General features: G+C 44.5%; 1 long non-coding RNA gene across 1 annotated transcript in view; it reads left to right on the forward strand.

Moving 5' to 3' along the window:
* The first annotated feature begins 2,056 nt into the window (after positions 1–2,056).
* The window catches only part of LOC308586952, a 28,935-nt gene continuing 8,679 nt past the window's right edge, over positions 2,057–22,312 (forward strand). Inside the window, exon 1 of the long non-coding RNA XR_014008166.1 lies at positions 2,057–3,548. This is a non-coding gene — a long non-coding RNA (uncharacterized lncRNA). The remainder of the gene's footprint in view (positions 3,549–22,312) is intronic.

Here is a 22,312-nt window from a genome sequence, read left to right on the forward strand (position 1 = left end):
GTGGTCGGCCCTGAATGGAAATGTTGGAGGAGGAAGCAGGGGTTATGAGAGATGTGGCGTCCAAATCCAGAGTTGCCTCCATCACAAGAAGACATAAAAAGGCCAAACAATATGGTGGAAGAAGGCTCAGGAATGCCTAAGGTGGCTTTTGTGTTGGAGTGAGATCAGGACCATGGCTAGCAGCCAGGTCAGAGTTCAAGAGTAGGGATGGATATGTGAGTGGGTGGGTCGATTTTGGTTCTCTTCGTTCCTCACTTTTTCGAACTTAAATTTGGTTTTCCACATTTCTGCAAGAATTTATGGGTTTTCTTTTTTCCTTTCAAATCCTCATGAAAATTATTCAGCAGTTTAGTGCGATTTCTCCTAATCAGCACATTTTTTATATGCAGCATTTACTGCTGGGCACATTTTTGCAAGCAATTTCTCCTAAGATAATATGTTTTTGAATTGATTTTCACCAATGTATTCACTTTGTGTATATTTCTCCTAAGATAATACGTTTTTGAATTGATTTTCACCTATATATTCATTCTTCACTTGTACCTAATATATCCATTTTTGTAAACACTGGTTGGTTGGTTGGAGACCTCCCATCACAAAATTTGAATGAGTGCAAATTTCAAAAACTGGCTATGGTTTTTTTGTTTTGTTTTTGTTCTCATGTTGTTTTGGAAAGTGTGAATTGGATAAATTTGGCTGTGAATGTGAATTGGATTTTCCCTCCATCCCTGTTCAAAGGCAAGAGTTTCAGGACCACAAGCAGCAATCCTAGAGAGCTGAAAGCGGCAAGGAGGGAGCAATTTGCCTCACCAGTAGCTTGCCATATCCGCTCAAGCTTTGTAGTCTGGCCTGAAGGAGCCAAAATTAAGTCCGTTCTGGATGCCAGTGTCCTTTATTAGTCATTTGTTTGTTTATTTGTTTACTGCTTCGTGCCAATATAGGCATCTAACTGGTCTGGTGAAGCCATTAGTTCCTCGGTGCCAGGGTTTAAATTATGGAGACTTGGGATGTGTGCATATTTAAACACATGTGAGGCACATGACTTCCCCCAAAGAACCCTGGGAACTGTAGTTAGTTAAGGGTGCTGGGAACTAGCTCTATGAAAGGTAAACTTCAGTTCCCAGGATTTTGGGGGGAGGAATGAGCAGAGGAAGGTCAGGTTGCAATGAAGGAATACATAAGGTGGAAGATTCTCTTGGGAAAGTCTTTTTTAAAAAGTATTAAGCAGGGAAATGAAGATTTCTCTCTTTAAAGCAGGAACACTCAAACAGTATTACCATAAAAAAGTCAGCTGCTGAAATTACCCAAGCCTCTATTTATTAAACAAATTTAAGGCTCTTTTGAGTCCAGAGTACCCACAGAAGAGGCTGCCTGCTGTTTCTCTGTATGATTCACTGCTCTGCCTTGACTCCTGCCGCTCAGCTTCTGCTGTGGGTCAGGAATTCTGGTGCAGCTGTGATTTGGATGCAACCGGATTATTCATTCACCGCTGACACTCAAACCTGCCCTCAGGAGGCATGCCAAGAACAGCAACTCATGCAAGGAGACAGGTGGTGGGATTCTCTTATGCACTCCAAAATGAAAGCTTTCGAAGGCTGAAGTGTGCCTCTAAAAAAGGGGGGCGGGGGGCGGGGAGTGTTCTCATCTATTAGAAGTTTGAGAAACTTAAACTGATTTAAAGTAGGGTTGGTTCCTAATTCACACCCTGAATGGCACTTTCCTTGTGTGAACCTGTCAAGCGCAACCCTTTGCCACCGAAATCAATGGAGGGCAGTCATTGACTTTCGTAGGGTGCAGGATAAAATCCTAATTGCTTTAAATAAAGCCTGTAAGATAGAGCCTCTTGTCCCGAGAAGACGCATTGGAATCCAGCAGGGTGGAAAATAGCTAAGGATTCTTAAAAGACAGTATAATTAAAGCACAGCAGATCACAATCCCCTTGGAAGAGGAAGAAAAAGAGAGACCAGAATGAACAAGATGTTGTCAATGTGGCTTCACGGGGCACTGTTCAAAGATCTAAGGTTTTTATTTTTGTAAAAAAAAAAACTTGTACAGAAAGTAATGAAGATTTGGGGTCAAACCCAATTAAAGAATCAATTACAGCTCACACGGACACAAGAAAAGAACAAATCACTTCTAGACAAACACTTCTTTTAAAAAAGGCACTGCCTTTTATGATTATACGGTAGGGGGAAAGACATATAAAGACATTTTCATCTATTGAAGTTGACTCCCAAATGACTAAGAAATTATAAGATGCGTTTGAAATGAGTTTTTGCCTGTAACGTGGAGGTAATTAACTTGGAGGATCAGTGCGTAGAGCACGTACCGCAAACAAACCAGAGATAAATAACCAACGCATCTGATAAAACAAATTGGTAAAATGAATAGAGGTAAGTTTCAACAGGAGTAAATAAAGAGAAGCATAATATAACCACAGGAATATATTTCATTAGGCAAATTAGCCACTGGCCTTTATACCGAAAATGATGTTCCAAAAGGTTTTGACAGCTTAACATAAAACAGAAATTATAATAACCAATAAAAACAAAAAGACTAGCTAGAACATGCATGGAAAATGTAAGCAAGCGTTCGACACTCACCCTCATTTGGCGTTCATCCAATCAGAAATTTTGTCCGCCACCCCCCTCCCCCCCAAAAAACCCCAGAATTTTTCCTCTTTCTAATTACTTCTAGGCTAGAGGCCTCAACAGAAATCATAGTTTAGAGGAATGAGAATTTTTTAAAAATTGAAGAGCAACGGGAATTAGCTCCCCCCCCCCCGAACTAATGCATACATTTTCCAAATAAAAACATAATGAATGAGGCCTTCCGGTGATAGGGAATCACAAAAGCAACTGCCTACAAGTCTACTCTAACTGCAATAAATTAATAATGGAGCTTAATTGCATTCAGGAAGAATAAGCACTGACAGGCTTAGCTCCTGCCCGACAACACCCCAGGCCAGTAGCTACTGCAAGGCTCTAGCTAAATCCATTTTGCCTACCCATTATCCTGGTGCCCTATTATCTCTCTAAGTAAAATATTTATATACTACTTTTCCTAAGCTCAAAGCAGTTGACATTAAAATAACACATAACAATTTAAAGCCACAATTACACAGAAGCAATCAGGGAGGAGGGGTGCGGCACACCAGCAACAAAAACATTCAATGGCCACAAAAAAACCCCACACAGATTGAATCAAAGCAGTTTTCCAATCAAAACAACCGCCCAAAGCCACCCGGATTTAATAGACCTTCGGGAAGGCGGCGAGAGCAGAGCTGTTCTTGACCTCCTCTGAAAGGTCACTCATCTCAGAACCTCATAGAGGCCTGGCTCCAGCAGGTGCTCATTGGGACTGGTAGAATGGCAGCCAGGGAGGCCCAACAGTAGGTGGCGCCAGAGCCAACAATAGGCAGGCGCAACTCAATTCAGTTTTGCTCCCATCCTCCTCCCTGCTGAGTTCTACAAAGGCAGCCTTGAGACTAAGGAAGAAGGCAGGCAGTGCCGCCCCCTGGACTGGATCTAAATAAGAAGAGCAGACAAGTAAGGGCTACTTGAGGCAGTGGCATAATGCAGGTTGCCAGCACCCGGGGAGCAGCAAGTCAAGTGTTGCGCCCCTCTGGTGGACTGGGCACCTGAGGTGGAGGCGCACAGTGGGGGGGCAGGGCAGAGCCCGCGAGGCACATGGCTGCCAGGGCAGGGCATGCAAGCATTGCGCTTCATTGCACCCCTCTCAGAATTTTGCACCCGGGGTCACTGCCCCTCTGCCCCCCCCTCTACGCCTCTGACAAAAGGTGCTGTGGCAATTTCCCTTTCATCCTAATTGGCAAACCTCTGCTGCCACCCGTTCTCAAGGGTGAGTGACTTTGACCCCACTGCAGCAGTGTCCCCAAATGATGTGATGTGTAAACCCCACCCCACCCCTTATTTATTTATTTATATGGGAGAAATTCAAAATGGTGTTCAAAATGGTGCTTTGCTTGACGACAGGAGTGGGGTAACAAATGCAGCCCTCCTGGCCTTTCTACCTGGCCCTTGGATCTCTCCCCAGGCCACCCCCCTTTGTGGATCTGCTTCACAGCCCAAGCATATTTATAATAATAATTATAATATATTATTTAGACCCCGCCCATCTGGCTGGGTTTCCCCAGCCACTCTGGGCAGCTTTCAACAGAATAATAAATACAATAATCTAGTAAACATTAAAAGCTTCCCTAAACAGGGCTGCCCTCAGATGTCTTCTAAAAGTCTAGTAGTTGTTTTTCTCTCTGACATCTGGTGGGAAGGCGTTCCACAGGGTGGGTGCCACTACCAACAAGGCCTTCTGCCTGGTTCCCTGTAACTTGGCTTCTCGCAGTGAGGGAACCGCCAGAAGGCCCTCGGCACTGGATCTCAGTGTCCGGGTAGAACGATGGGGGTGGAGACGCTCCTTTAGGTATACTGGACCGAGGCCGTTTAGGGCTTTAAAGGTCAACACCAATACTTTGAATTGTGCTTGGAAACGTACTGGGAGCCAATGTAGGTCTTTTAAGACCGGCGTTATGTGGTCTCAGCGGCCGCTCCCAGTCACCAGTCTAGCTGCCGCGTTCTAGATTAGTTGTAGTTTCCGGGTCACCTTCAAAGGTAGCCCCACGTAGAGCGCATTGCAGTAGTCCAAGCGGGAGATAACCAGAGCATGCACCACTCTGGCAAGACAGTCCACAGGCAGATAGGGTCTCAGCCTGCGTACCAGATGGAGCTGGTAAACAGCTGCCCTGGACACGGATTTGACCTGTGCCTCCATGGACAGCTGCGAGTCCAAAATGACTCCCAGGCTGCGCACCTGGTCCTTCAGGGGCACAGTTACCCCATTCAGGACCAGGGAATCCTCCACACCCGCCCGCCTCCTGTCCCCCAAGAACAGTACTTCTGTCTTGTCAGGATTCAACCTCAATCTGTTAGCCGCCATCCAACCTCCAACCGCCTCCAGGCACTCACACAGGACCTTCACTGGTTCTGATTTGAAAGAGAGGTAGAGCTGGGTATCATCCGCATACTGATGAACACCCAGCCCAAACCCCCTAATGATCTCTCCCAGCGGCTGCATATAGATGTTGAAAAGCATGGGGGAGAGGACAGAACCCTGAGGCACCCCACAAGTGAGAGCCCAGGGGTCTGAACACTCATCCCCCACCACCACTTTCTGAACCTGGCCCAGGAGGAAGGAGCGGAACCACTGTATGACAGTGCCCCCAGCTCCCAGCCCCTCAAGACGGTCCAGAAGGATGTTATGGTCTAAATGTCTGTATGTCTTGGTTGATGTAGTTTGCAAGAATTTAATAAAATTAAAAAAAACAAAACAGAAGGATGTTATGGTCGATGGTATCAAACGCCGCTGAGAGATCCAGCAGAACTAGGAAACAGCTCTCACCTTTGTCCCTAGCCCGCCGGAGATCATCAACCAGTGCAACCAAGGCAGTTTCAGTCCCATGATGAGGCCTGAATCCCGACTGGAAGGGATCCAAATGGTCCGCACTGCATACAAATATCTGTTCCACAACACAAAGACATAAATCCCTGTCCAGGGATATGTAGATGAATGGCTGCACAAGATGGAGAATGATTCAAGTTGCCTATGAACCTCATCAAGTTCTAGATGTCAAAACACACAGGATATAACCTGGAATTCAGCTTTGTGTTGTGGGCAGTTCAGGGAGAGGCGTGAAACTCGCCTTCGCTCCACACAAGGTGGGCACCAGATACGGGGCAGGTTTAGCTCCTACACGAGGAGTTGGGAACCTTTTACACCTCAAGGACCTTCTGTGCAACCTTTGGAGGGCCACAGGCAAGTGCTAGGTGTGTCCAGGGGCACAGCAATATATGTAAATGTTCCATTTTTAGAATAGGCTATTTTCCATGCACAGCAGACTCCACTTTCTGTAGTCCATTGCAGGCAAGCAAGTGCTATTGCTGGAGCTAAAGGACACAGTCCATCCATGCAAACAGCCTCCATGTAAACGGCCTCGGTCCAGTATATCTGAAGGAGCATCTCCACCCCCATCGTTCTACCTGGACACTGAGATCCAGCCCCGAGGGCCTTCTGGCGGTTCCCTCACTGCGAGAAGCCAAGTTCCAGGGAACCAGGCAGAGGGCCTTCTCGGTAGTAGCACCTGCCCTGTGGAATGCCCTCCCACCAGATGTCAAAGAGAACAACAACTACCAGACTTTTAGAAGACATCTGAAGGCAGCCCTGTTTAGGGAAGCTTTTAATGTTTGATGTATTAGAGGATTTTAATATTATTATTATTTTGGAAGCCGCTCAGAGTGGCTGGGGAAGCCCAGCCTGATGGGCGGGGTACAAATAATAAATTATTATTATTATTATTATTATTATTATTATTATTATTATTATTATTATTATTATTATTATTAATAATATAAAAAGAGTTGCCGGAACACACCATGAACTTTCCCCTTGTTCTTTTACAATGGAAATGGGGCCCACCTGAGTGGTGCTGGATCTGAGCTGTATTTTCTGATTGAAAAAAGGCCCTGTTTGTATGTATTTGCTTTTACATTACATGTTTTATTCCACCTCCTCAAAGATTTCAAACAGCAACCATTCTTTATTATTATTATTATTAAAGATTTTCTTGTTTTACAGAAGTATGTGTAATGTCTCTCGTATTTTTTCCATGTAACATTTTTACAAATCCGTTTGTGGGGTCAGGTGGCAATGTTTCTATTATGCTTAATGTATGCAGGGTTTGCTGTCAGCGTTGCTCGTGCAGGTTCTCTGCTGTTAACAGCAACCATTCTAAATCCATATGCCATATCACACCCTCCGACATTTCTCCGAGGAAAATAGGGACGTCCTATTCCATAATGATAATTTTACCATTTATACCCCACCCATCTTATTGGATTGCCCCAGCCACTCTGGGCAGCTTCCAACGTATATAAAAAAGCATAATAAAACTTTAAACATTTAAAAAACTTCTCTATACAGTGGTACCTCGGGTTAAGTACTTAATTCGTTCCGGAGGTCCATTTTTAACCTGAAACTGTTCTTAACCTGAAGACCACTTTAGCTAATGGGGCCTCCTGCTGCTGCCGCGCCGCTGGAGCACGATTTCTGTTCTCATCCTGAAGCAAAGTTCTTAACCTGAGGTACTATTTCTGGGTTAGCGGAGTCTGTAACCTGAAGCGTATGTAACCCGAGGTACCACTGTTCAGGACTGCCTTCAGACGGCTCGGGCGTTAGATACTGTAATTCTATATGGTCCAACATTTCTCCAATGAAAATAGGGACATCCTAAAAGAAAGCGGGACATTCCAGGATCAAATAAAAAACCGGGACAGGTTCCCTAAATCAGGGACATCCCTAGAAAATAGAGACACCTGGAGGGCCTGCCATATGCAAAACATATATAGTCATAACGTAGTGATATTGTTCCCTATATAAAATCCCTGTGACGAAAACAACCTGCTATATCAATTGCCTACTCAATTATGCAATACATTAGATACAGATTAATTTTAAGGCAAATTAATAAGTACCGTAACATATAACAATAAACCAATTGATGCTGTCCTCCATTCTGTTCCATATGCTCAAATGTCTCCGAATGAGCAGCTGAGGGTTTATTGAACCTTGAACTTTGCTATTCTAGCATCAAATGACATTGCTCAACTTCTCCAGAAATCCACATTGTCTTCCCTCTCTGTTTCTGATCAAATTAGTTAGTTGGACCAAATTTCCTTTAACCAACTGTCTATAAACAGACAAGAGAGTTAGGATTTTTCCAGTTTTGGCACACAATCATTTTATACTGTGGTCAATGGATAGATCACCATCTCTTTAATGATGGTGTCGGCATTCTAGGGCACTCTGAAATTTCATGGTATGGCAGCACAAAAATACTTGTATGAATAAATAAACAAACAACATTGATCCCTACATTCAGAGCAAATTGTGGCTTGTGTACAATTGAAGCCGTATTTATATACATATATTTTTTAATCAGCCACGTGCGTCCAACCCCCCAGCCCCGGCCGCCCTCATCCCCTTAGCCAACTTGTTCTAAATACCTGTCAGGTTCTTCCCTGACAGCTACAGATCTCTCTTCACTGATGTTGAATCTTCTCGCGTTTGCTGCTTAAGTCTGCTATACACTAGTGTAAAGGGGGGAAAGGCCCAGGCTATTCATAGATTCTTATAGATTCAGGAATGATGTGCATACTAAACAGGCTTCCCTATCGCTCCTTGTAGTCGCTCCTAAGTGCAGCTGTTTTAGCTTCTTTTGAACTCCTAGTTGTTCTAGGAAGCCATTAAGCTACATGAAGATGTACTTGGGTTGCCAGCTCTGGAGCAGGAAGAGGAAGACAAGATGGCCTCCAGCACTTTGTTTATAAGAACGCTTTCCTTCCAGCAATCTGTGTCAGCGCCAGGTAGAAGGATGGTGTCATTTCTGTCCTTAAGGCACCGATCAAGCAGTGCTGTAAACACAAATCCTCCCATTTTGTACATTCCACTTACTCTTGAATCAGGCGTCTTTCAAGTTGGGGCAGTCGCTGCTGTAGAGAGAAAAAGATTTAGCAGGACATGTAAGCAGGCACATTTAAAAGCAAAACAAGTGCACATGCGGCTGTGAGTCGCCTGAACTGTTTGTTTTTTATTTTATTTTTTAAAAACTCTACCTTTCAGGGCTTAAACCTGACATTTTCTGAACTGATATACTTCTTTGTTAGACCTAGGGCTCAGCTACATTAGCCCAAAAACAGTGTCTTGAGTGTGTTATAAATATGCAACACCAGATGGCGATGGAGAGCAAAAAAATGATTCTAAGAGATTTTACATAGCGGGTTTTTCCCCTTTTCTTAAAATGATTTAATTTCTGACTTATTCATAGTGGAATTTTTCCTGGGTGTTGATCCACCCCTAGTTGTTTGTCGGAGAGACAGGATGAACGCTTTCCTTTGCAAAAATAAAAATAAAAAATTATTCACATACACAACAGAGAGAAATTACTGTATTTTTCGCTCTATAAGACGCACTTTTCCCCTTTCCCTTTTTCCTGCAGCAATCCCTCTTGCTGTTCTGGCTACAGGGATAGCTGCGCAAAGCCTCTTCAACAACATTTGATTCAGAATATATATTTTTCTTGTTTTCCTCCTCTAAAAACTAGGTGCGTCTTATGGTCAGGTGCATCTTATATAGGGAAAAATACGATAGTTTAACGGGAAAAGTATCCGTTGTGCCCCCACCTCGTCCTGCAGGATTTGCATGAGTAGAGCAAGTCTCATACAGCCACAGTAAGTCTGGATCTAACCATATTTCTGTTATTATTATAACAACACCCCCACCTCTGCCTTCACATTGCCTTCCCATAGCCGGGTAAGTGAGGTACCAGGTTTGGGGAAGGATGTGTGAGGGCTCTGGCAGGGTCCTAGAGTCCTCCCGCCTCCTTCCCTAAGCCAGACAAGTGCTAACTAGGCTTTGAGAAGGAGGCAGGAGGACTCTAGGATCCTGTTAGAGCCCTCATGCCTTCTTACCAAAGCCCAGAGCTTACTAGATCTTTCGGAAGGAGGTAGGAAAGTGCCTGTACAGGGGAAGTGGTCATGCTGTGATAAACCCCACCTCTTCCGAGGGCCAGACAGAGAGGTCTAGAAGGTCACATGTAGTCCACAGGGCAAGTTGCTCCACCCCAGAGGAAGGTCAAGATTTCCAAAGGTGCATTTTGTCCTATCAGTGTTGCAGTGGGGAGACTGAACCAGCTGAGTCTCTCCCTGCAGAAAGGAACCGAAGCTGGAACGTGTGCCGAGGAAAGCAACCAAGATGACCAAGGGTCTGGAAACCAAGCCTTATGAGGAGCGGTTGAAGGAGCTGGGTATGTTTAGCCTGGAAAAGAGGAGTCTGAGAGGAGATATGATAGCCATCTTCAAAGATCTTAAGGGCTGTCGCATGGAGGAGGGAGCATACAGTGGTACCTCGGGTTAAGTACTTAATTTGTTCCAGAGGTCCATACTTAACCCGAAACTGTTCTTAACCTGAAGCACCACTTGAGCTAATGGGGCCTCCCGCTGCTGCCGCGCAGTCAGAGCACGATTTCTGTTCTAATCCTGAAGCAAAGTTCTTAACCTGAAGCACTATTTCTGGGTTAGCGGAGTCTGTAACCTGAAGCATATGTAACCTGAAGCATATGTAACCTGAGGTACCACTGTACTTGTTTTCTCCTGTTCTGGAGGGTAGGACTCGAAGCAATGGATTCAAGTTGCAAGAAAGGAGATTTCGACTAAACACCAGGAAGAGCTTTCTGGCAGTAGGAGCTGTTCGACAGTGGAACAGTCTCCTTTGGGAGGTTGTGGACTCTCCTTCCTTGGAGGTTTTCAAGCAGAGGTTGGATGGCCATCTGCTATGGATGCTTGAGTTGATATTCCTGCATTGCAGGGGGTTGGACTAGACAACCCTTGGGGTCTCTTCCAACTCTGCGCTTCTACAATGCTCTGTCTGCCCCCAATGCGCCAGACGCTGGATTCCATGCAGGATCTTGTGAAGCATGCACCACCTTAACTGAGGGAATCTGGGAAGGACTCTATGGAGACAGGCTCCTTTTGCTCTAGCAGGGAAGCAGTGCTGTCAAGGCCAAGCCGCCCATCAAACTGAGAAACGCAAGAGCTGCCAAGCTGGAGCTCTCTGTATATTTTATAACGACAACTCTGAAATCCACCGGCCTACAACTGAGCCACATATACCGACCCGTAATGAGGTGAATGGATCAGGGTGAACTGACACCAACCAGAGCCCTCTCTTCCCGGGGTAATACAACAGCGCATTTTTAGGTAACAAGGCTGTCCCTTCCCAGGGGTGCAGTGAACAAAGCGAAGATGGGGAACTAAATTCAGATAAGCTTTCAGAAATGGAGCCAGTTACCCTCTGTCTCCCTCCCTCCCCGCCCTGCTTCTTGGCTCCCCAGTCGAGCTTGTTTAGGCTCCTGGACTCTTGCCATTTCGAGTTGACGTTTCCCTTCTAAATGGCATTTCAACATGAATCTCCCTAGGTGTCCACCCTCCTTGCCTGGATTAACTCTTGGGCGCCATATGGTGCAAAAGGCCTGTCACACATTCTCTGAATCATTTCTCTCTTTTTTTTCTTTTCTCTTTTTAAACTGCCAGACTGCTGACTCCTTTGGCATCATGCCCTGTGCCTGCGATATGCAGCCTGCAAATAATTGAGAATGAATCTTGCGAGGCTTTTTCACGGCAAAATGTTTCCTTGGTGCCTATTTTCTCCAAATGGTTCATGAAAATGCAAGCATTTTCAATAGTGGTTATTCAGATTCACATTATTATTATTATTATTATTATTATTACAAATAACATTAACAAATTTTCAGAAGATTGTTGATGATATTGATCTTGATGATGATGATGAATAGTACCAATAATATAACACTGATCACATATCTAGTCCAGGCAGTTTACAGAACTGCAAATCACATATGAAGAGGAAGAGGAAGAGGAAGAGGAAGAGGAAGAGGAAGAAGAAGAAGAAGAAGAAGAAGAAGAAGAAGAAGAAGAAGAAGAAGAAGAAGAAATGGATTTCCATTTTAACTAACTCTTACCCCCTTTGCAAGTTTCTCTTTTCATTCTGTTTTCATTATCACCAAGCTCCTTCAGTCTCTCTCCTCAGGCATTTGAGCCTACACAAAGCACACACAATGTCAGGGTTGATAGATTATCCACCTGGAATTCCCTTTTTTTGAGCAGGGGGGTACCTTTTGGCGCTCCAGATGTTGCTGTACCACAACTCCCATCATCCCCGGCCATCAGCCTTGCTTGCTGGGGCTGATGGCAGTTGTAGTTCAGCATCATCTGCAGGGCCAAATGTCCCCCACACCTGGCTTTGAACCTTCTAATGCTCTGGTTTTGCTCAGAAGCTTCATTTGGCAGAAGATTCCCTTGCATGCTTTCCTGTTCCCCCACAGAAGCACCACAAGCCGAGCCACTATAGGAAAGTGCTTGGAAGCAGCACAGCTGGTAAGCTCCTTAGTGACACCCCCACTTTCTTTCCCTCAAGGAGAGCCAGTGTGGTATAGTGGTTAAGAGCGGTAGACTTGTAATCTGGTGAACTGGGTTCGCGTCCCCGCTCCTCCACATGCAGCTGCTGGGTGACCTTGGGCTAGTCACACTTCTCTGAAGTCTCTCAGCCTCACTTACCTCACAGAGTGTTTGTTGTGCGGGAGGAAGGGAAAGGAGAATGTTAGCCACTTTGAGACTCCTTAGGGTAGTGATAAAGCGGGATATCAAATCCAAACTCTTCTCTTCTTCATCTCGGGCAGTGGCATAGCGTGGGTTGCCAGTGTCCGGGGCTGCGCGGAGGTGACAAGGAAGGGAAACGGATGGAGTACGCACACAAATTCAACTGCCTAATGGCATCTGTGTCACCCATTAGATCGCAGCTGCAGAGATAAGTAAAGAAGAGTCGTTCTGTTGTCTGGAGAGGTCACTTCCTGGTTCGCATGGAGAAGTCATTTTCAACTGAGCCCAGCAAGGAAAGCACACAGCTGTATTGAGGCATCACCAGATGTTGAAATTTCCCACCCCTAACAACCGCCCCTGTGCCCCCCTCATGCTATGCCACTGATCTCAGGCAACAGCGCTATGCCAAATAGACAACAGACTTGCTCTCTGTGGCTCCAGAGGGCCAGACCAGAAGAACAAATGGGTGGAAACTGCAATAAAGCAGTTTTGGGGTAAACGTTAATGAAATCCCATTGCTTGGTAGGGCTGGGCAAAGCTCCTGGCTTAAAATGCTGGCGAGCCATTGCTTGTCAGTGTAAACAATACTGAGCTGGATAGACCATTGGTCTGACTCTGCACTACATTACCCAATAGACACACTAAGAAAATGCTTAGGGCACCAGCAAAAGCAGGGGCACACACACACACACATTACTGAAATAATGTGTGTGTGTATATATAAGCATTTTCATAGGAAAAATCAGAACTTTGTTAGACTTCCTTATGCTCCACTACACACACTTCCCGCATTTTTGGTCCCTGTGTACTATAATTTGCTAAGGGGGATGAAAGTTGTTAGGAGACCCCCACAGAGCTATAGTTCCCTGCGTAGAACTGTATCCCTCTTCACAGAAACCTCTGGCCAAAACCTCTGTGAGGGGAATAGGGGTCTCTTAACAACTCTTACCACCCTTAAAATACACACACGAATAAAACCCCCACAGTTCTAGCTATGTGCTCTCGCCCTGAATGGCCTGCATCAAATGGTAGGGCTGAATTTCAAGGCCTACAAGGTTCCATCCATCGAGTTCAGCCTACACTCGAGTAGGACCCTAGCAGAGACACATGCCCGACTGACATGTTCTCTTCCTCCTGGTCTTTCATTCGGGAACTTCATAAGCTTTCTTCAGCCTGAACATCACAGCGACCGATGCCAATTGACACTGGCACACTTAGGGCTCTGCAGAGTTTTCGCATTTCGCGTAACAGACCTCAGCAACTCAGCATTTTGGCTAATCTACTTTATTTACATATAAACACACACGGAGCACTGCAACATGGCTCCCTCTCTCTCTAGCATCAGACAGCAAAGAGAAAAACAAACAAAGGACAATAGTCCCACTTCACAGAACACAGTGACACAAACATCCTGTCTCCGTCATTTCCCACTCTGTGGAGTCAAAACACACACCGTCATGTGAAAGACAACAATCCCATGACTGCAACCACGGAGCAGGAATTCGAACAGCTTCCACCACCCCCACTCCCCAGAAAGCAGCCTGGAAGTGGGGGGCAACAGCACACTGCCCACCTGCAGCTCCCAAGCCTCCCCCGACTTGTTAAAACAAAGGGGAAGGGGAAGGGGAGCGGCAAGGTGGGGAAGCTCCGCTCCTTCCTCTGATGGCTCAGGGTAGGCTTGGGAGTTGTGGGGAGACAGTGTGCCAAATGTCACCCCCCTCAGTGATGACACCCAGGGCGAGCTGCCCCACCGCTCCCCCTTCCTCTGCTCCTGAATGGATTGACTCAGCATTTGGCAGCTTTCTATATTTCACAACTTTTTCCTGAAGCCCTCCTGGACATTGGAAGCTTACTCAAACTCTGGTTTTCTATCTTGGCAGGGAGTGTGTAGAATATATATATATTCTTCTTTTTTAAGGAAGTATATGTGTGGGAAGGAAATTGACAGGTAGCGTTGGTTATGCTGGTAGTTCAGGTGCCGCCGTGTAGGCAGGCGGAGGTGTTTTGTTCCCTTCTGATGTGCTCAAATGAAATATTTGTACAATGTGTCTGCACAAAACTTAGGAGTGTTTGGTGCGTTCTGCCGTTAAGGAGAGATGTGACTCTGCTATTAATTCAGTTTTGTGAAATGAAAGTGATAGTGGAGCCCACTGCACGCCGGTGGAACTTCTGAACCGCAACAGTGACAGCAAAAAAGTGTTTTGTGTTTGTTATTTACTACGCGCTAAGGGTATGAAATGTCTTTGCTGTCATTACGCCTTGTGATTTTTTTTGTAGTGAAGTTTTAAAAAAGAGAGAGGGAGAGAGAGAGTCGGTGCCCAATGTGCGTGGAAGAACTTTCAAACAACAATATTTATTATACATGTACGTACTGTATATATTTGCTGCTTTGCTGTCACCACAGTGTGGTGTGTTCTTGTGGAAATGAAAGGGGACCAGACCTTGGGTGCCACATTGCCTTGTGCCTCAGCAACACAGCTATTGACTGGGTTGTAACAGGAACCACTCGTTCCGCGACGAAGGATCAATCAAACGAAAGCTTTAGCTTAGCCTATTTAACCACGGAGGCTGATATGCAGATATGCACTAATTATCGACGGTTTCTTGCCAAACAACGGACAAGGAAAAAACAATATGAACAGCGAAACCATATCTTTCTTTCTTTCTGCCCCTGCCCTTTTGTACACACTGCGTTGTAAAATACGGCCATCGGATTAGTTTGTTACGTATCCCTATCACCTAAAACTCTGTTTTGAAAGGGTGTGCTTGCCTGGTGCATTCCCAAGCAAAACCTATTTCTTTTTAAATATGTTGACTGCACTGTTCTTTATCCAAACGATCAATTGCTGGGGCCCATCGCCTGCTCCCTTTTAATAAACGAGGATTCACGACCCATGGGTGTTATATGCCTGCTTGCACACAGGGTGGCAGAGCTTATAACAAGTAGGCTGTGTTTGAATTCAAAAAATGGAAGGTCTTGCTTAAAAATCAAATCAAATAGTGATTTCTGGCGAAGCTCATTGCACCACAAGTTGCCCAGGACACCCAGCAAATGAATTAAGGAATTGCCAGTACCAGATGTATGATGCTGATTTGATGTATTGCTATGTGCATCTGATCTGCCGAGTTTGTGTTAGGGCATGCGTTGCCTTTACACCTGCACCGTATATAATTTGTACTGACAGCGCTATCATAGATGCAATGTATGATATGACAGTGATACCCTGAATTCCAGGTTTCCCTGTCCTTGCCTACTTCCCATGCTACATCCAGGTTGTTTGGCTGGCAAGCTGTAAAGCCAAGGCAACCGTAATCTTTCTAACCCTTCCCCAAATTTCAGATTAGACGTCGGCTGGTTTTCTGCCCTTTTCTGGATTCCTCTCCCAGTCACCCCCCTGAATTCTGAATGTGCAAGGAAAGGCAACTGCGCTGTTCAGTCGCTGAGACATTGTACACACACTCAGTTGGACGCATGTTGCAAAGTTACACACATTCCCCACTAAGAAAGAATGGGAATGTTGTAAACAAAAATTGCCCTTTTCCCTTATGGGGTATCCAAGAGCCCATATAGAGTCCTTACATGGGTTCCCTATTGGTAGGAGAGAATAACAGAGGCCAACCAGAGAATATTGAGAAGCAAAGCAGCTAGTAAGCTTGATCTTTATTGATCTGTTGCAACAGGGTGCTCCCCTCACCTGCAGGAGAGGAGGAGGAACCTAGAAAAATGGCGCGCAAGGCCTTATACTTTTGAAAATGCCACCCTGTAGATCAAGACCACCCCCAGAAACATCATACATACATCACAGAGGGGGTGTAACCTAAGACCACCCCTCAGATACATCATACCTACATCACAGAAAAGGCATTCTAAACAGAAATTTGAATGTTGTTTTTCTCCTGTCGTTGTTTATCTCCTGTCTGGCAGGTTACTTGACTGGATTGACTAGGGAGCCTGGCCAATATTTTGTAATGATAAATACTTAGTTCCTGGGCCATGTCACAGGCTCACACCCTATTCAAACACAGACATACCCTTAAGACAGGATTTGTGAAGGAAAAGACAATGGGAAGGCTTTTCCACTTTGACCTTGCAAAGAAAACATTTACTCAGTTTAGGAATCAAAATGGCTTCAGGTCGGTCTTCCTGTGCTGATATATGTATGTGCGGTTTTGAACATTACCATATATCTAAGACCTCGAAATTCCTATCACAATATGGGAAACGAGAGCAAAAGTGTAACTGGGGAGAGAGGAACCTACGAACATCACAGAAACTGGATGTTTTCTCATTGTAGCCAACCCTAGGCATAGCACTGCAATGGGCGAGGTCTCTCTGAGTCTTGGCTCCTGAATTCCACATGTGCCCCTTATGTCTCTGGGTAGGTATAGATGTGGTTAGAGAGTGCATCTAGCTCTCTAGCAACCACAACAAAGATCCTATGCTTCTTTAGTTGGGGGGGGGGGTGGAGAGAGACATCACAATAACAGGATGTAACACCGTAGAGGACAGTTTCATGGCTTGACACACCCTGAAGAGTAAACATCCCATGTGACTACGAGTGACCTATTGGCTATAAATATAGGGTGAGCAAGGCAGGAGCCTCATTTGACTAAGTGGCTAAGCAAATCAGTCTCTTAAGCTTAAGCCAAGAAATAGTATTCTCTATGAAATTGAATATCATTATACGTATCAAGGCTTTGAGATTAGACCACTGAAGAAGCCCGGAAAACTACCTTGGGAGTGTGCTACCTGCAAGCCCCAGTAAAAGTGCCTCATTGGGGGCGAACAGCGGCCTCTTGATTACTTGGACTGCCAGGGCAAAACAGGTGCAAAACTCCGGCACCCTGTCTACAACTTCATTAACATCTATCTACAGCTTCACTAGCATCTCTCAGTATTGTGAACAACACCAAACTTACCTTTTGTTGGTATCTTCATAGGTTCCCTCTTGGTAGAAGAGAATAACAGAGGCCAACCAGAGAATATTGAGAAGCAAAGCAGCTAATAAGCTTGATCTTTATTGATCTCTTGCAACAGGGTGCTCCCCTCACCCGCAGGAGAGGAGGAGGAGGAGGAGGAACCTAGAAAAATGGCACGCAAGGCCTTATAAAGACTTTTAGTTACCTAAAAAGATAAAGAAAACAAAAGACTGAGTTAAGCACTTGAAAAATCCATTGAAATCAGACATTATAAGTTCATCTTAGGTAGGATAGTTCACAAGACTCTGTGGCTTTTCAGAAGGTTTTGTATTTTTCTCAGAAGATTGATAAAGAATGTGTAATCATTTTGGTAATTATTGTGTGTATATTAATCGCCAACGTGTTGCATAAATGTAGGGTGAGCAAGGTGGGAGCCTCATTTGACTAAGTGTGAGTGACCTCATGATTCTCACAAGGGCCAGCCAATCTACACTCTGCACAGCCAGATGGGGAGATGATTATTGTAAGGCCATCCAATCAGCTGTCTGCTCAGCCAGCTTCTCATTGAAGCAGGAAGAGCTGATTGTTCATGGCCTTCATTCATTTTGGGTGTCCAAAAATGTTGTCTGGGGTCCAGAATGGGCTCACTGCTCAAGTTACGTCTGTCTGTCTTGGCCCCGATTCTTTAATTGGCCTAATAAATTTTCTTCAAGGAAATATACTTCCTATCCACTGCAGTATTATTTCAGCTACCGGGCACCATTGAAATGCTAGCCTTTGTTTAAGAACTGTCATACCAAGTCTGCTTTATGTTCAAATGAAGACATTTTGTGGAGCAGTCCTTTTACAGTTTAAGTGGGGACTGCATTGCAGATAGAAACAATTTATAATGAGAATTTAGGGAGGCTTTGTTGAACATGGAATTCAGAAAACCAGTGGCCTAACTGCGGAAATCCTTAAACTTGAGAGGACACTCAGTTAACTGAAATAAATATTCCCTGACAATTTTAACACCGACTTGATTGACAGAAGTTCACATTTGAGTGTGGTTTTTAATATAAACTAGGATTTTGGGTTTTTTAATAATAATAAAAACCCTAACGATGCCTGCAACATTTTAAATGCAAATGTATAGTCAGGAGCCATACTTTGAGCCTATCTGATTTCTTGATCAAGCACCAAGTTTCCAATGTCAATTAATATAAATCAATTACAGCCCCATTCCTGCGATATTTTAAACGGAATTGGATTAGGAGAAAAGGCACTTTACAAATTGTGTCCTGCCAGGCAAATCCCTAGTATTTTCAGTGGATCTTATTTCACATCGATTCATGACATGAATGAGGTATAAAAGAAAAAGTCCTTTATTCCTCTAAGTGTCAGAGGTTTGAACAGACAGAAAAGGTACTACACAGGCAGAGCGAGGTTATTCCTCATCTTGATTAACTGGCTCTCCGTTATAACACTCCCTCCCATGTTACGGCCTTCTGCTTTCTTCCTTAGCTTCCTTAAAGCTCATTATAATTGTTCTTATTAGAACAGCAGCACCTTACTGCCGAACACGTGTCACTTCCATAACATTACCGCATCGTAAAAGATGGTAATGAGATCCTGCAGGCATTAAGTATCTATGTGAATGCTAGAATAGGTGAAATGTCTTCCACTGAGCCAAGTTACTTATTTAAACCACTGAAAGTTGGGTTTGGAAGAAGGAATATAAAACATGCTCTCAGTCCCTTGCTTTTCCAGAAAGGGCTGGAAAAAAGCCTCTGTCTGAGACCTTGGAGATCTGCTGGTGGTAGTTGTGGACAGTACTGACTTGGGCGAACTGATGATCTGACTCAGACTACGACAGCTTTCTTACAGTGCAATCAAATCATGTGAAATCAGTGCATCTATTGTCTGAACAGAGTAGATGCAAATATCAACCATCATGACCTGCGGTTGACACTCAAGGCACTGGTTTATTTCCAATCCATTTGGTAGCAAAATCCAGATCTGTTCTATAGCAAAATGCAGAGCATGACCTGTGATGTGAGTTGGATGCCTAACATAGTGGTACCTCGGAAGACGATCGGAATCCGTTCCGGAAGTCTGCTCGACTTCCAAAACATTCAGAAGCCAAGGTGGGGCTTCCGATTGGCTGCAGGAAGCTCCTGCAGCCAATCGGAAGCCACGTCAGACATTCGGATTCCAAAGAACGTTCGAAAACACTCACTTGCGTGTTGGCGGCATTCGGGAGCCAAAACATTCAACTCGCAAGGCGTTTGGTATCCAAGGTACGACTGTGTATTGAGACAGCCCCATAGGTCTCATGACAGCCATGAATTCATGAGATAAGGTGGAACATTATCATAGGGTTCTCCCACACTATACCACAAACTGCCTTTGCCAAATCAGGTGGTGAGGTTGTTGAGAAGCAGGGTGGACTAGAACCCAAGATTCTCACTCTGTCCCTCTGCCCAATACCACGCACAGACCATCACACTTGGCTTCCAAAAAGATTGGTTTCCTGGCAAGGGAAATGGGGTTCCTATGGAGAGGGCTGCCATCCCCTCCTTTAAGATGGAGAGGACAGCCCTTCAAGGGCCAAAGCTCAATGGTAGAGCATCTGCTTTGCATGCAGAAGGTCCCAGGTTCAATCCCCAGCATCTCCAGGTAGGGAAGGGAGAGATCCCCACCTAAAACCCTATACAGCCACTGCCAGTCAGCAGGTAAAAAGGTAAGGTAAAGGGGCCCCTGGACAATTAAGTCCAGTCAAAGGTGACTATGGGGTTGCAGTGCTCATCTCGCTTTCAGGCCAAGGGAGCCGGCGTTTGTCCACAGGCTGCTTTCCAGGTCATGTGGCCAGCATGACTAAACCGCTTCTGGTGCAACGGGACACCGTGATGGAAGCCAAAATGCACAAAAATCCTGTTTACCCTCCCACCACAGTGGTACCTATTTATCTACTTGCACTGGCATGCTTTTGAACTGCTAGGTTGGCAGGAGCAGGGACAGAGCAACGGAAGCTCACCCCATCATGGGGATTCGAACCGCAGACCTTCTGATAGGCAAGCCCAAGAGGCTCAGCGGTTTAGACCACAGCGCTACCTTACTGCCAGTCAGTAATACCGAGCTAGATCTACTAATTCAGTATAAGGCAATTTCCTATGTTCCTCTGATAGCCCATCAAATAAAAATAAAAAAACAGGTCTTTGTAAAGTAGGACACATGGCTGCCATCATCAGCTAGGGAGGAAGTTTATCTATCTTTAGTAGGGCTGGAGAAATCCAAGGGAATGCATTTCCTTAAAACTGGAATATGACTTCCAAGACAAATCCCTGTAGATAAGGACTCACGGTGACTTCAAATCGCTAGAAGTAAATCTGAGCTATCCATGAGAGCCTCATCTAGTGAGACACACTCCTTATTCAAATGCTAATATAAAAGGATGTTTGCCAGAAGATGGGCTGCCAAGCCCAGGTAGCATTCTGAGGCAGGAGCTGGTCTCTGTTCAAGCCTTGCTTCCTCCCCATTCCTTGGTATGTGAGCCAGCCATTCCAGATTGGCTGGACCATTTCCTTTTAATAGCACCAGATGTACTGCAACAAAGCAGCAAGACAAATGAAAACTAAATATAAAACAATATAAGTAGCTTACATTGTGGTACTTGCTGAAAAACACACTTTACATCCTCAAGTACTCAAGGGGGTAAACTTAATGAGCACAAAATATTCATCCCTAATAAGAACATACTGTCATAATCACCTTCTACACGTGATAAATAGATTACTGGGGAGTTGCGGGCCTTCCTTCCCACCCCCACCCCCCTTCTTATTAAGCTAATGCTTTAGCCACAAGATAATTTAGTCAATTCTCTAAAAGCAAATCACAGGCTTTCAAGACCCAATGGAGGGGATGTTTTGAATCTTGGTTTAAAACCAATTTTATCCAAATAAACTCTCCCCATTTTTTTTGCAAAGCTGCCACCAACAATTTTGTTGTTCGTTATAATCAGGCTCCCAGTTGGCTAACTTCTTATGGAAAGAGTCTTCCTCTCTCATTTGAAGAAAAATTTATCATCTGCGAGCAAAGGCAGAAAACGTGTGAATGTCTAAAGCTTATGCAAATTAAGAGGCTATGCACACTGCTCCTAAAAATAGTAAATAATTATAGCATTTCTTCACCATCTTATAATTATAGGCCCCCTGTCATCTCTCCTTGTTCTCTATAAGGTCACAGTAGTATTATACAAAATTTACAGTACATTACAAATAAAAAAAGCCCTGCAATAATTAGCAACTGCGTATCTTCAGCACCAGTGATGAATGTTCACAGTACATGTAAAAATAATAATAATAAAAACCCAAACATTATTTGCTTTATGTGGACAATGTGCACTTTTAAATTTAATCATCTGCTCAAGCTATCCAGTGGGCCATATTCTCTCACTATTATAATGCAATTTGCCAAGTCCGCAGTGCACCCCTGGGCTGAATTCATCCTTAATGAAAAGACAAGGAGTCAGATCTCTCTCCTCGCTCACACCAGTGATGTATACCTTAAGCATATTCCTTTAAACTCAATCATTCTCACCAGGCTCGTCGAATGATAACGTCAAAGAAATCAGAGGGAAGGACAGGGCACGGTTTCAAACTTTATAACAGACGTTTGTGCTTCGTATTCAAAAGATTTCGGTCATAAGGTAACGGCAAAGTTGAGAGATTCTATTTTAATGGACATCAGTTTTCAGTTTTCCTTGCATTTTGCACAAAAGGTGGGAGGAAGGGTGAGGAGCCAGCTTTCCTAATAACGTACGTTCCTACTGAAAGCCACACTCTTGAAGCTGAGAGGGCTGAGTTTACATGTCAGCCAGAGGAAGAATGAACATGGCATTCCATCAATACATGTTTTACTGAAATCTGCATGCATCGATAACCTTCAAAAATAATCTGCGCTTTAAAGAGAAATGTATACTTTCAGTCAGGGATGCTATCCCACGGGACTCAGCTGACTCCCCTGAAGAAACTGTCTGGCCCAAAGAGGGTCAAGCCATTTTTAATCAATGTGCTGTAAAAGAAAAAAAGAAGTCTGCTTATCATTTCATTTTTAAGGAAAAGAATCACTGGGGACCCGTGAATGCTAACTCGTCCATTTTTGTTTTA

This window comes from Podarcis bocagei (genome assembly GCF_964188305.1).
Source record: "Podarcis bocagei genome assembly, chromosome: 5".
Lineage (NCBI taxonomy): Eukaryota > Metazoa > Chordata > Lepidosauria > Squamata > Lacertidae > Podarcis > Podarcis bocagei.